The sequence below is a fragment of the Condylura cristata genome, unplaced genomic scaffold (genome assembly GCF_000260355.1).
Source record: "Condylura cristata isolate star-nosed mole 26May11 unplaced genomic scaffold, ConCri1.0 scaffold00027, whole genome shotgun sequence".
NCBI lineage: Eukaryota > Metazoa > Chordata > Mammalia > Eulipotyphla > Talpidae > Condylura > Condylura cristata.
In genome coordinates, this window is record NW_004567128.1 from 5,096,305 (window position 1) to 5,110,674 (window position 14,370).

Below are 14,370 nucleotides of genomic sequence, written 5' to 3' on the forward strand. Positions count from 1 at the left end.
GACAATAATGCCATGCTAGCCTGGATTGGGCCAGAATATTCCGCTGCACAGGAAAGTTTGGGTAGCCAGCAGCATTGAGTTGCTGCTGGTACTTTGAGGCGGGAGCAGTGGTTTACATTGAGGCGGCTGTGTGTAACGCCTGAGAAGACATATTCCTAATTAGCTTTATGAGGAATCAGGACCTTGCTTGGTACTAAAAATCAATAAAGGCTAAGTCTCAAAATCTATCAAAAGAGAATTCTAGGGCCCTCCCTAGTGGTGCAACAGGTTGAAGCATAGCACTATGAGGCTATCCACAGCCACTGCAGCACAAGTGAAATCTCTGGCCAGAGAGCTGACCCACATGGCGCAGCAGACCTCTCCTGTCTCACCTGCTTCTCCCCTCAGCAGTGTATTTCAGTATATCTGCCTGTTTTGCTCCCTACACTGTCTCTGGTGAATTCTCTCACCCCCACATTTCTGGCCTGTACCCCAGTTCTGTATTCATAAATAAATAAATCTTTTATAAAAAAGAGAACTCTAACATTATTTTCTGAACACTGGAAAACCTTACATAAGTGTTGTTCTCTCTTTCCTGGGCACTGAGAAGTTCACAGTCACATCTCTGGCCAGCCTACAGCAAGGATGTTTTCCTTTGTGCTCAAAGGAAGAAGTTCAGGACTCAACAATTTGCTTACTCATTGACCTTATTCTTGGTGGCATTAGTTTCTTCCTCATAAATCCCCCTTTCCTTGATTGCTTTGACATAATTCATCAACAATATTTATAGAGCATCAGTTTTCGGGATACAAAGTTGAACAAACTGGTGAAAGTGCAGTCTTTTACAAATTTACATTCTAGTAAACAAACAACAAACAAATAACCCACTATCCAGATAGAATGGTGAGAAACAGCAGGAGGAAAATGAAACAGGTAATGTGGAGAGATGGGACAGCTCCTTCAAGGGCCTTTCGTGAAACTGCATTTTTGTGTTCCCAAGATTTTGGTGAAAAGCCGAATTTCAGGTCATAGCTTGGGATTACTGAGTCAGTCTGCATCATAATGTGATCTCCAGGTGATTCCTGTGGCCAGTACACATTGAGAGACCGTCTACAACTTCAGAGATGGTTGTTAGGAAAATGATCCAAAGAAATTACAATTTAGGTGGGGACCAAACTAAGGGAGAAAGCTCAGGCATGCATGTGAAAACAGGCAGAGTGGTCCAAACAATAGGGACAGCAAAGGGGAACATTTTGTGGTAGTAATAGACAGGGAAGACCAGTGTGCGTGGGACACAAAGAGAGAGGGACCTTGAATTCTCTACTACTGGTCCTTTATCAGAAGCCCTATAATGAAAATTGTTAATTTGGGGTAACTGAACAAAAAATCCTGCATGCAAGGCCTCTATTTCTACAAATCAGAGATACAAGTAGATTTTTGCATGCAGTCACTCACCCCATCATTTTTGGAGGAAAGAGATGGAAAATCTACCCCAGATGAGGCCAGACCGTTGAGCCCTGTGTAGTGGGAATGAAGAAGAATGTTTTGATGGAACACAGAATTGATTGAATACACTGTGCTTTGTGATTGCCAACGTGTACATGAAGGGCACCTATGCTTAACTATTTACAACACTTATTTCCCACTTAGTTCATGATTTCACCCATCTGAGTTAATGGGATTTCCATCAGGAAAAACATTCAAGAAAAACTATGCTTTTCAAAAAATAAAAAAGGGTTTTTTTTTTCAATCTTATGAACACTGAGAAACCTCAAAATGATTGCTATTTCCTCTCTCCTTTGGCCATTCAAAACTTACAATCAAATCTCCCACCCACCTTAAGCAACCATTTTGTAGCCAGGGGCCTTCGTATTTAAATGCTAACTTTGTTTGTTTCCTCAGCACATAACTTTTTAGTTCCTTAACCATTTTACCGGTCATGTCTATATTTTACCAGCAATGGCTGAATTCATTTGTGGAAGATGGTGAGGTGAACTATAAAAATCAACTCAGAAATTGAAACAGGCTATCTTTGGGTCATTTTCTGTGCATTCATTTTTCAGGGAAAAAATGACTGACAGTTGCAACATTTTATAAATGAAGTCTACTTCTCAGGGTAAGGATGAGCTTAATAAGAATGTTCTATTGAGATTTATTTTCTCGAAAGAACACAGCAATAAAAATGCCACCTTGGATTTAAAAAAAAAATTATTTTCTCTGTGTTCCTTCTAGTGCAACATTTTGCATATTCACTCTCCAAATCAGAAATGGAAGAAAAAGAACCCCAATGTGCTAACATAAAACCTTTATTGTATATCAAGAAACAAAAGTAGCAGATCTTCGTGTATGCAGGGGGATTGTTATCTTCCAGAGCAAAGAGGTCTATTGTGTAAAGCAGTTTACTAAATCCTGTGAAAGCACTTCCCACATTTGCTATCCAAAACTCTTCCCACTAATCAAATCAAGAAGAGCTGAGGTTGCCAAATCCTTTACCATTCATCAACCCCTTGCCACTTCTCTCATTTTCTGGTCCTTTCTTGTCCCTCTCAAACCCATATTGTGACAACTTCAGATTATAAACTCCTGGAGGCTTGTTTTATTTGTCAGGGGAGCATGTACTCAACATATGTGATTTGAATGAATGAATGAGAGATTTCTGAGCAGGGGGAGAAAAACTGGTTATAGCCTCCATGTTTTATTGTGGACCCACAGTTGTAAATAGAGAGTAAGTCTCCCCAGTAATCTCACAGCACATGCAGGGCGGCAAAGAGTTTCAGTCTTAACATGAGGCCTTATCTCCACTGGTGCTAGGCTGCAAGAGCTCACTAGTGCCTAGGAAAGGTCACCAGGAGACGAGGGCAGGAAGTACAGGAGGTGTTGAATCCACTCATCGAAATCTGATGAGGGGCTAGGGGAAATAGGGGCCCACCATGTTGGTTTAGAGGTCGTGAAAACTGGTTCGAAGCAAACTGGATCGAGACATGAAAACCAGCGGGAAGGATGCGTATTGGCTTTTCCCTCCTGGTCCACCTGCTCGAATCCATTCAGTCTTAATGTTTGGGAAAGGAGAAACCTGACAAGTCATTTTGTAGATGAGGCTCTGAAGCCGCAGATTTCACCAGACAAAAACTCGCCAGCGCTCAGTTTCCGGGCCCGGAGGGTTTCTCTAGGGATGGGACGCACCCACTAGACCTCAAGTCACCTCCGGGATTGAGGGAGCGCGAGGACTGCCACTCGGGCCGGAGGGGCGGGGCCTGAGCGGGAGCAGAGGCGTAGTCTAGGAAGAGGGGCGGGTGCTAGCGGAGCTCAGGGGCGTGGCTAGGTGAGAGGGCTGTGGCCAGGCCCAAGGGCCCAGGCCCGCGCGGTCTGGAGGGGCGGGGTTAGGGCTCGCATCAGGGCGTGAAAGGGCGGGGTTCTGTCTTGTGGGCGTGGCCTTGGATACAGGGCGTGACGAGGGTGTGTGGTTCTGATGGCCCTGCGCGCCAGCTGTGAGGTCCCGGCACTGGAGCGAGCCGCGAGGTTGGTGCTCTGAGGAGAAGCTAAGGTAAGGACCAGGGGCCGAAGGGGCTGGGGAGGCTTCTGCGGGGTGGGCCGTCCCGGGAGGAATGGGCCCTCCACACACACCGGTGTCCCACCGTACCGGGTCCACGCGTCGTGACAGCTGTGTGTCCTGCGAGTATTGCGGGGCTCTCCGGGAGGCCAGTGGGGCATCGACCTCCCCCACCCCAGCTTTCTACCATGGGAGTCACCAGAAGGCTGCACCTCCTTTTCAGGATATTCGAGCTGGAAGGGAAAACAGCTGTCCCAGGGAAATGGGGGTTGGGGTGGTGGGAGGGCAGTTCCCCGGAGGAAGTGTGCCAGGGGGTGGAAGTGAGTAATTCTAGAAAGTGCAGTCTGCTGTGAAATCGCTGCAGACCCAGGCTGGGGCTAAGGTGCTGAAATCACACTGCCAGCAACAGGAGCGGGTGTCCCAAGCTGGGACCGACTTGGTCACCCTTTCATTTCTCCCCGACTACGCCTGTGTCTGTGGACCCAGTTACAGCCATCCCTCCCCCCCCAACCACCCCCAGGCTGGGGATCTGCGGCACCAGTGTCACGTGGACAAATCAGAGCCTTTTCCACTCGGCGATTCCTTCTGGCCTTTTTGTTTTATGCTTCACCCCAGAATGGGAGGAGCACCTCCAAAATACAAACTTTGTTGTGAGGTGTGAGCCTGTGGCTCTGCGTTAAATGTCACTGCCTTGAGGCCATTGGCAAGACGTTCATGCTCAAGTAAGTGCCCCTCCTCCACTCCGTGTATTTTCACAGAGAGAGTTTGAAAAATACAAGAATTTAAGGGGTGCACCTTAATTTGAAAGGACCTTGCTCTGCCCCAGCTGCTTTTTGCTTTCCCTTCTTTACAACAACCTGGTCTTCTCCACGTTGCTGAGTCTGGTTGAAATATGGAAAGGATCAGTAGGATCTCCGGGGTGAGAGAAGCTACCCCAGACCCTGCCCCCTGGACTGTCCCAGCACACCCTGAGGAGTGGAGCCGGCACTGTTCCCAGATTTACTGCAAATAGAAAACCTTTCCGTTATATAGGGCCTTCCTCCTTTACTGAGCTCATTTTTATGTCAGCACCAGGGCAGCAAGGCCAAGTGCAGCAAGGGCACTGTACCTGTACGCACCTGTCCCATTGTCCCTGGAGCCAGGCAAAGCCCTGTGACTGCTCATAGTTGCAATACAGTAAAGACTGAAGACTGAGTGGGTTGGGAGGTAGTGAGTGACCTTGAATATTTGGGAAATCTAGTGGAAAGAGAAATGGGTGCATCTCCCTGGCTGTTGGTTGTAGTCCACAAAGCAGTGCTAGACATTATTTTGAAATTTCTGGCAATCCCAGATCAGGATGCGCTTAGAGAAGTGGGTGAGAGGAGGACCCAGGTTTTCTCAATCAAGACTTGGCAACTTGAGCTCTGATTTATATTTCAGGGAATTGCAAAAACTTTCTTTTGGAAATTGGTAGGTGAGAAAATGAAGGGTCACTTTGATGAGAATCAAGGCCCCCCCCCCATGTATTCTTTAGTCAGAGTACTTTCCTCTTGTCAGTTTTGCATAAATATAAGTGTTTTAATCAGGCTTAGTTGAGACTACTTGTTATTTAATTCAAACATGGTGTAAATGATCCTTCAAGGATTTTCAGAATCTTTACTTTTTCTACACATTTCTAAGGTTGTGAAATGATAGCTAAGGGATGTGTTACTAAAATCCAAGGCCCTGCATAAATAATTAGTGGTAGTAGAAGCACAGAGTAGAGAAAACAGCTCTCCTGGGGCCCATAGCCCATGGTCCATCTTTAAGGACGGCCTTCCATGGGGACAGATTTCCTGTGAAACCCAGTAATGCATGCTAATAGTTCATCGGTATGCATTCTGTTTAATGGAAAAACATTATTTGTGGTTTCAGAAGCTTGGGTTTTATGAGTTCAGTGGGTAAGTTTAATTGCTTCTCAATAAATTATAACTTTGAATGTAACAAAGGGGATTGGCCTTAGGCTTTTGCATAAAAATAACCCCCTGTTTTGCTACAGGTGTTGTGGCCTGGCAGTAGCTAACTTGAGTTTCTGTTTATTGTATTTGCACTTTCCTGTACCCGCTCTCATGAATCCAAGCTCCCTTCCTTCCTTGGTTGCTTTTCCTGTGCTCCTCAGTCACCCCATTTGTGTCATCTTCCCTCCATATATACACCTTTTACTCCCTGGGGAGGGAGTTTCTCTCTGGCTCTTGTCCTCTCCTGAGCCCCAGAGCACCAGAACTGCATTGCCCAGTCTCCCCTGGACCTTTCCTCTCAGCAACCCCCCCCCCAAATCCATAGAATTAGCAGGAAGAGGCCACCTTTGCCTTCCTACCTGTTCCTCATGCTGGGTTCAGTTTCTCCATTCAGGGATTCCTCTTCACCCTATCCGCAGCCTCACTCAAGCCATAAAAACACAAGGCTTTCCTCTTCTGCCCTTTTCTCTGCCAACCGGTATAGCTTATGGTTTGTTTGTTTTTTCAACCAAATTGGTGATCTCAGATATAAAGTGCCTTGTCCATGTGCAGTTGAATGCTTCACATTCTCTCATTTGGATTATTGGAATCTTATTTGAACCTCCACATGCTCAAATCTGAGCTACTGCTTGCCCATCCAAATTCTCTTCCACACACTGCCTTCCCCTCTCAGTTCAGTGCAATGCCATCTTTCCACTGGCTTAGGCCCAGAATCTTCCAGTCATCCCTCCCTCCTTTCTTTCACATCTTACGGGTTAATACCTGCAAGATAATGTCCAACACCCAACAACCTCGCTCCACCTCCCCTGCAACACCCTTGGTTCCAGCTCCTGGATTATCATGAGTGGACTCCCTGCTCTTTCCCACCCCAGTTGATGTCCAGTAGGGTGCCCTGAGAATGGGTTGAAGCACAGCACTACAAATCTAGCCTCAGCTCCTTTTTTAACTGTTCGATCCCCAACCAGGGAGCTGGCCCACATGGCATAGCTGACCTCTCCTGTCTCCCCTCTGCTCCCCTCAGGAGTGTACTTCATCAGTCTATCTGTTCTGCTCCCCACTCTGTCTCTGGTGAATCCTCTCATTGTCTTGCACCTCTGGTCTGTATCCCAGTTCTATATGCATAAATAAATAAATCTTTTTAAAAAAGCAAATATAAATCAGATCATGTCCCTTCTCCGCTCCCAGAATGCCTTGGTGTCCCCATTTCACCTATAGTAGCAATTCTGTCATAGGTGACCCCTTCTCCAGGACATCTGCAATGTCTGGACACGTGTGTGGCTGTCTTAGAGGAAGGTGGCCATGCTATCTGGTGGGAAGGGGCCAAGGGTACTGCTCAATATACTACAATGCAGAGAACAGCCCCCAGACAACAAAGTTGTCCATTCAAAAATGCCTACATGTGGATCTCCCTGATCGTGCAGGGGTTAAAGTCTCAGTGCTATCAAGCTATTGCCAACCACTGGGCCTGATTTCGATCCCCAGTCAGGGTGCTGACCCACATGGTGCAGCAGACCTCTTCTGTCTCCCCCGCTTCTCCCCTCAGTAGTGTATTATAGTAAACCCATTTTTCTGCTCCCCACTCTGTTTCTGGTGAATTTGCTCACCCCGCCCCCTCTGGTTCCAGTTCTTCTATGTATAAATAAATAAAAATAAACTTTAAAAAAATGTCCATGTGCCAAGGTTAAGAAACCTGATTTAGAGACTCTTTACAATGGCCTAGAAATCTGATTTAGAGACTCTTTACAATGGCCTAGAAATCTATTTGATGTGACAACCATTACTTCTCCTGGTCTCCTCGTTCCCTCTATTCCTGCCATACTGGTCTTCTTACTACACTTGTGTGTGCCAGACAGGCTCAAACCTCAGGGTCTTTGCTCAGGTAATTCACTGCTTGGACTCCCTTTCTCCCAATAACCATGTGACTAATTCCTTCACCCCTTTCAATCCTTTGCTCAAATTCTGCCCTCTCTAAAAGACTTCCCCTGAGTAATTTAAAAATAACACCCCTTTCCAGTTGTACACCAAATTTACCTTGTCCTGCTCTACTTTTCACTGAACATATTTTAATTGTCTCTACAAAGGACTTACATATTACATTGTTGTTTATTGTATGTCTCCCCTACTATACTATAAGCTCCACAAAGATAGTGACTTTATTTCCTCAATGAGCCTAGAACAATGTCTGGCTTTTAGTAGATGTTTGACTGATGTCTTGATGAATGAAAGAGTAAGAGTGATGGTTGAAGAAATCACCTTCTGTTTTACTTGGACTTCTGCCATCCATCTGTGCTGACAGTCATCAGAAACTCTCAGTGCTTTCTCCTATGTACCTAGAATAAGGTCTGAAAGCCTTCTAGTCTCAGGAAATTCAAATTCCCTGAATTAATTGCAAACCACCCGCTGGCCCCACCTTCCACTGTGTTCCTTGGGCATCTGCTTGGGCAGTACCAAAACAAATATTCATAGCAGATTTGGATGCTGGGACGTTCAGAAACATGTCTTTGTTATATAAAGCAGGTTTCTGTTTGGCTTTTTATCTAAAAACACGTGGCCCTCTGTCCCCCCGGGTGGGCTTTCTGAAGGACTGTGACCAAGAGGATGAAGATACAAGACCAGGTTCTCTGAGCTCTTGTGTCTCCCAACCCTGAGAAGCCTTGGGCCAGATAGCATCAGCGGCCATCAGTCTACGCATTGGGCACGAAAGCAGATCTGCAGCATGCAGAGCAGTCCCCAGAGCGTGACCATCGCCCAGCCGGTCAGCCCCAGCTGCCACACCAGCAGCCTGCCTCGTGCTTCCCTGATGGCTCTCCACAGAACCAGACTCACGATCAGTTGCCCCGGTTCCTGGGGAGCCATGCTAAAGGCCTCAGACCTCAATGTGCAATGCCAAGTGTGCACCCGCTTGTCTGTACTGCTCCTTATGGGTTCAGGCATGCCCTTGGCCTTCTCTTACACAACCTTCCTTTCAGGAACAAACCAGCATGTCCCCTGTTGAGTGTAAGTTGTACTTAGCATTGTCTTTCCCGGGGAATTACTAAATCTCTTTTTCCATCTAGATTCGTAGGCAAGAAATTATTTTCTGCATGTTTGCCCACTTACCCCTGATCCAGATGAATTATGAAGAAACTCAAAGTCTATTTTCAACCCCAGTTGTTCTGTCTGGTTGGCTCCTAAGCACCCACCTCCTCAGGTGTGCTCAGCATCCCAGCATTTCCCCCTACCCCACCCCATCCACCTCTCTACCTGTTAAAGAGATCTCTGTCCTAGGGTTCAAATGCCACCCCCTCCTAAAACTAGCGCCTCAGCCCTTTGTATTGACCCGACTTGACTCGGGCTATTACCCTCCGTGCCTTTAAATAAGAAGTACTTTAGCTACAGGTCTGCTCTCCAGGCAGCTACCGTCTGTAAATGTTACATGCAGTGAGATATTTTGAGAGAGGGACCACCTTTGTTGGCGACCATGACACCGGAGGGTTCTAGATGTCTTCAGAGAAAAGAATTTCAGGAAGAACCAAAATAAAGCTGGAAACAAAGTTTATCAGGAAGCCACAGTCCACTGGCAAGAGGGCAGCGGCAGTCTCAGCCAAGAGAAGCTCAGGGCAGCAAGGGTGGGTTTTTTTTTTTTTTAAGATTTATTTATTTATACAGAACTGGAGTACAGGCCAGAGATGCGGAGGGTGAGAGGATTCACCAGGGACAGAGTGGGGAGCAGAACAGGCAGATCGACGAAGTACACTGCTGAGGGGAGCAGTGGGCGGGTCAGGAGAAGTCTGCCGCGCCATGTGGATCTCCTCCGGGGCAGGCGGGAGTCAAACTCATGTGGAAATGACTTAAGCTTCTTAATGCAGTGCTTTAACCCGCTGCGCCACCAGGGAGGGCCGGCTGTGGGGTTTTAAGGGTTTCTTCTTTCTGAGGGGAAAGAAATGCATACCTGGCTCTTATCACTGCTCTCATTTCTTGGAATTTGAACTCCCCACCCCTCTGTCTTTTTGAGTGGGGGGGGAAGAGGGAGCGCTGGTTCAAAGACTCTTCCCAGGCCTTCCAGGCCTGCCTGACTTATCTAGTCCTTAGACTAAGGAGATAGCCCCAGCTACCAAGTCCAAGTCCAAGTGCAGAAATGCAGCTGTGTTCCTGGGGGGCAGGAGTGGGTAGAAGGTGAGACTGTTTTCTACCTAACATAGTCTTACAATTTTTGTTATAGTGTGTTCTTATGATTGCTCCATTTCATTATTAGTTATTGTGCCCAATCCCTTGCTGTGTTTAATTTATATATGAGAGTTTATTGGGGGTATTTATGTATAAGAAAAAACACAGTAGCTTCAAGTACTATCCACAGATTCAGCCATCCACTGGGGGTCTGGGAACATATTCTCTATAAATAAGGGGAACTGCTGTGCTTGTTTAATTATGCTACAGAAAGGGGCCAGCCTCAGAGGGAAACTGTAGCATGATTGCACTTCTATGAAATATCTAGGCAAAGACATAGAGAAGGAAGTCATAGAGTCGCTGGGGGCTAGGGACAAGGAGTCACACTTTCACATAGCCTAAGTAAGGTACATTTGGACATAGCTGCTCCCTCTTAAAATATATACACACGCAACTGTAAACAGAGGGGATTTTAACTTGGTTTGAGAATCTCAGATGCCTTTGGCAATGCTGACACCTTTTGGCAATGGGGAGTGACTGTTGAATGGCTACAGAGTTTATGTGGAAAATGAAGGGTAGGTAGCAGTGATGGTCATACAGCATCCTGGATGTTTTTTTTTTTTTTAAAGATTTATTTATTTATGCATACAGAACTGGGGTACAGGCCAGAGGTGCAGGGGCGGCGAGAGGCTTCACCAGAGACAGAGTGGGGAGCAGAACAGGCAGATCAACGAAGTACACTGCTGAGGGGAGCAGCGGGCGGGTCAGGAGAGGTCTGCCACGCCATGTGGTCTCCTCCCGGGCAGGCGGGAATCGAACTCATGCGGAAGTGGCTTTAGCTTCTCAGTGCTGTGCTTTAACCCGCTGCGCCACCAGGGAGGGCCGCATCCTGGATGTTTTTAATGCCACTGAACCATATATATACACGTTGTTAAAATGATTAATATGATATATATTTTATCACAACCAAGAAAGTTCACTAAAAGGAGAAGTTCTTTGTTTAATTTTCCCTTGGGGATTTCAAGCTTATGGGAAAGGCAAGAAAGCATGACTTTCATCTCTACAGCTACACAATTCTTGCATGAGCTCATTATTCATTATGGCTTCAACTCAAGAATGAAAATCAGTGGAAAGGAAGCCTAGAGTCTAGGCCTGTTTCCCCCATTTCTCTTAGCAACTTGAAAGTTTCCCTTTACTGTCCAATTGATTTTATCAGAACGAATCCTATTTATTTGCAATTGGTTGATGGTATTGTCTTGAAGGAAAAAAAAGAATAAAAAATCATTCAAAAGTCTTTATTTTTCATGTTGCATTTATGTCATGGGTTGCATATTAGCAAAGTCAATCTGAGCAATACTTTTATTTCTAGCACACTTAACATTTTCTGAGCATTTTCTCAGATCTGACACCATTTGAGGCCACAGAAACAATGGACTTATACAGTGTTACTTATTAAACAACTGTTTTTCTTGCACCTCTGGTTCTGGATTCTCAGTGACATTTAAGGGAATACATTAAACCTTTATCTTAAACACTTCACTTTATATAACCCCTTTGTTCTATTGAACTGCACGGATAAATTTTGCAGTTTCATGCTGTACACATTCTTACAAGTTAGAAAGAAGCATAAAGTTCTTATCCTGAGCTCTCAGAACGTGAGGGTGGAGATAGAGAGGTTATGAGATGAGTAGGAACTGAGATAATCTATCTGAGCGATTAGACTTTTTGGCCATGTTTTTAATTTTGAAAATTTGATAGTTTTCATGTTCTGTCAAGTAGTTATTGCCAGAGACTGTTTTATACAGACAATTTTTATGGAGAGGAAACTATGAACTTGGAGGCTATTTCCTAATGAAAAATACCAGTATAGGTATGGTATATGTCTGGGATTTGCTTCAAAATAATCCAAGAAGGCCCTGCCTGGTGGCCTAGGGGTTAAGTCTCAGGGCTATCACACTACAGCCTGAGTTTGATCCCCAACCAGGGAGCTGACCCACATGGCACAGCGGACCCCTCCTTTCTCGCCAGCTGCTCCCCCAGCAGTGTGTTTCAGTAGATCCACCTGTCGTGCTCCCCACTCTGTCTCCAGTGGATCCTCTCATACCCCATGCCCATGGCCTGTACTCAGTTCTACGCAAACAGTTAAAAGGAAAAAAAAATGTTTTTAAATCCAAGAAGGGGAAATAGAAGGGTAAGTATAAATGAAACATGCTGGCCATAACAGATAATTATTAACATGGAGTATGGGGAACATCGATGGTTTGACTGCAATATTTTCATTGTTTGTGTAAGTTATCCAAAATAAAAAACTAAGAGAAAAGGGCAGAAATGGATTTTCAATTGAACTGGCCAATGATCTATTGTTTTTTAAGCCTGCTAAGTTAATTCAGTTAATGAAAGTATTTGAAAAGAAAACTTTTATTTGGCTCAAGGCACTAGTAAGATAATATCTTGAGCCTTTATTGTCCTTTCACATATGTTGAGTCACTCGCATATCTTAAGAAAGGTGCGTTTGAACATAGCTGCTCCCTCCGGAAATGTCTACACACACAAAACTGTAAACCCAAGGGATGTTCACTCAGTTTGGCTCTTTCCGACGTCTTTCGGCAGTGCAAACAGATACTAGGTGTCACAGCCATGAAGAGCACCCGGTGGGGGTGGGGGTCCTGCAAGTAGGGGCCACCATGGACTTGCCAGCTTCTGCCAGTTTCCTTCATCATGGTGATGGTGTGTCTGCTTGAGTCCTGAGTGCTCGCTGGCATTGCCATCCATGCCTGGAACAGAGCACGTGGCTGCAGGCGCCAAAGGCTGGCTACTCACCATGCTTCCTTTTGCAATACTGGTCCGGGCACATGGCTTGTAGGTAGGTAATGGGTCATAAAGGGTTCTGCCTGGAGCCCTCAATTGTTCCTTGCAGGGTATTGATAGAAAGGAACTCTGTTTCCTGCTTCCACTGGACACCTCTGGTGAGATCACTCCTTTCCCTAGGTGTAGCCTTCTCTCGCCTAGCTCCGCTCTCGGAATGGAAAACTAGGTTGCAGCCAGTTCCTCACAGGGAAGAATACGAGGAGAGGGCAGGAGGAAGAGAACGTTGGCCTCCTTGCTCAGCGCCCCTGGGGATCAGTGTGTGTTTTCTGTATCTTGCCCTTCTCTTAGGTAGATGGCAGGAAGAGATAAAGTTCATGTCATAAGTGACATGTGTCTTCTTGTCTCTCAGTGTCTCCTTTAGTGCCTTTACACCCCAGCCAAGGTCAAACTGAGGCCTGCCTTGGCAGAATCAGAGGAAGTCCTAACACACATAGGTTTGTGTGTTTCCCAGTCAGGCTCATGCTTTTATTGAGATAAAAGTCACGTACTTTTATCTCATTTAAAGTCATTGTAAAGGGTGTAGTTCAGAGCCACTTGGCACACTCACAGTGTTGTGCCAACCATCACTACAGTCTAGCTCCAAAATGGGTATGTCACCCCAAAAGAAAACCCCCAACCCATGAATGAGTTACTCCCCACTTCCCTCTCCCCAGCCACTGCTCTCACCAAACTGCTTTCTGTCTCTAGATTCCGCTTCTCTGAGCATTCCATACGAATGGGGTCCTACCATGTGGGACCTTGGTGCCTGCTTCTGAGCTTGAGGCTTTCAAGATTTATCACATCTTACCTGAGCAGAACTTTATTCCTTTTTATGGCCATTTAAAAAAATTATTTATTTATGCATACAGAACTGGGGTACAGGCCAGGGGTGGTGAGAAGATTTACCAGAGACAGAGTGGGGAGCAGAACAGGCAGATTGAATGTACATTGCTGAGGGAGCAGGGAGACAGGAGAGGTCTGCTGTGCCATGTTGGTCACCTCCCTGGCCGGGGATCAAACTTGTGCAGAAGTTCAACTCATGCAGGAGCAATACTGTTAGACCCTCCTCTTACAGGACAAGCATTGAAACATGTTTGGAAAGGACCAGTGAGCCTAGATCCAAGAAACAGGAAGACCGTTGGCCCTGCCTGAGGCAGTCACTTGACAATTCTCAGTACTTGAAATCAGGATCTATGTCTTCTGTCACCTGGGAAGCTTCTCAGGCCATTCCACTATACTCACTATGGTGAGACAGGCACCTTGGCCCTTAGAGACTGAGCCATGTCTGAGACGGCCGTGGCCCCTTCCAGCATGGGCCTTAGACACGGGGGCACACAACCCAGTCCTGGTCAAGTACTCAATCAGTGGTGAGCACCGCCACCCAGAACCGGAGGCCGCTGGGCTCACCAAAACAGGGCCTGGTCAAGGGAGGCTTCTAGAAAGCTGTGCTGGGTGTGATCTTTGAAGGGTGGGTAGGTCTGAACCAGGCACCAGAGGGAAAGCGGCCCAGGGAGGCTGGAGCATCTGCACAAGCCCGGAGACAAGAGGGAGCATCCGGGGTTGAAAGAACTAAGGTCCACGTGGCTGGAGGCAGAGAGGTTAGGGCCACGCACCGGGCAGCCCAGCCGAAGCAGTCACGGCTACGCCCACAGCTATGTGAAGGCGTCTGCAGTAAGCACACTGAATGCTGAACTCTGCAGTGTGAATGGATACTCGAGAGAAAAATTGGCTGTTTTTTTTTTTTTCTTTTCCTACCATGTTTGCTTCCTTGCTACAGGGATAAGAAAAGTGGATGAGGTGATATTGGGGTGGTGCAAGGGGATAAAAACACTTGGTTAATTTTAGCACGATGCCTTAGAAAATCCTCTTCTG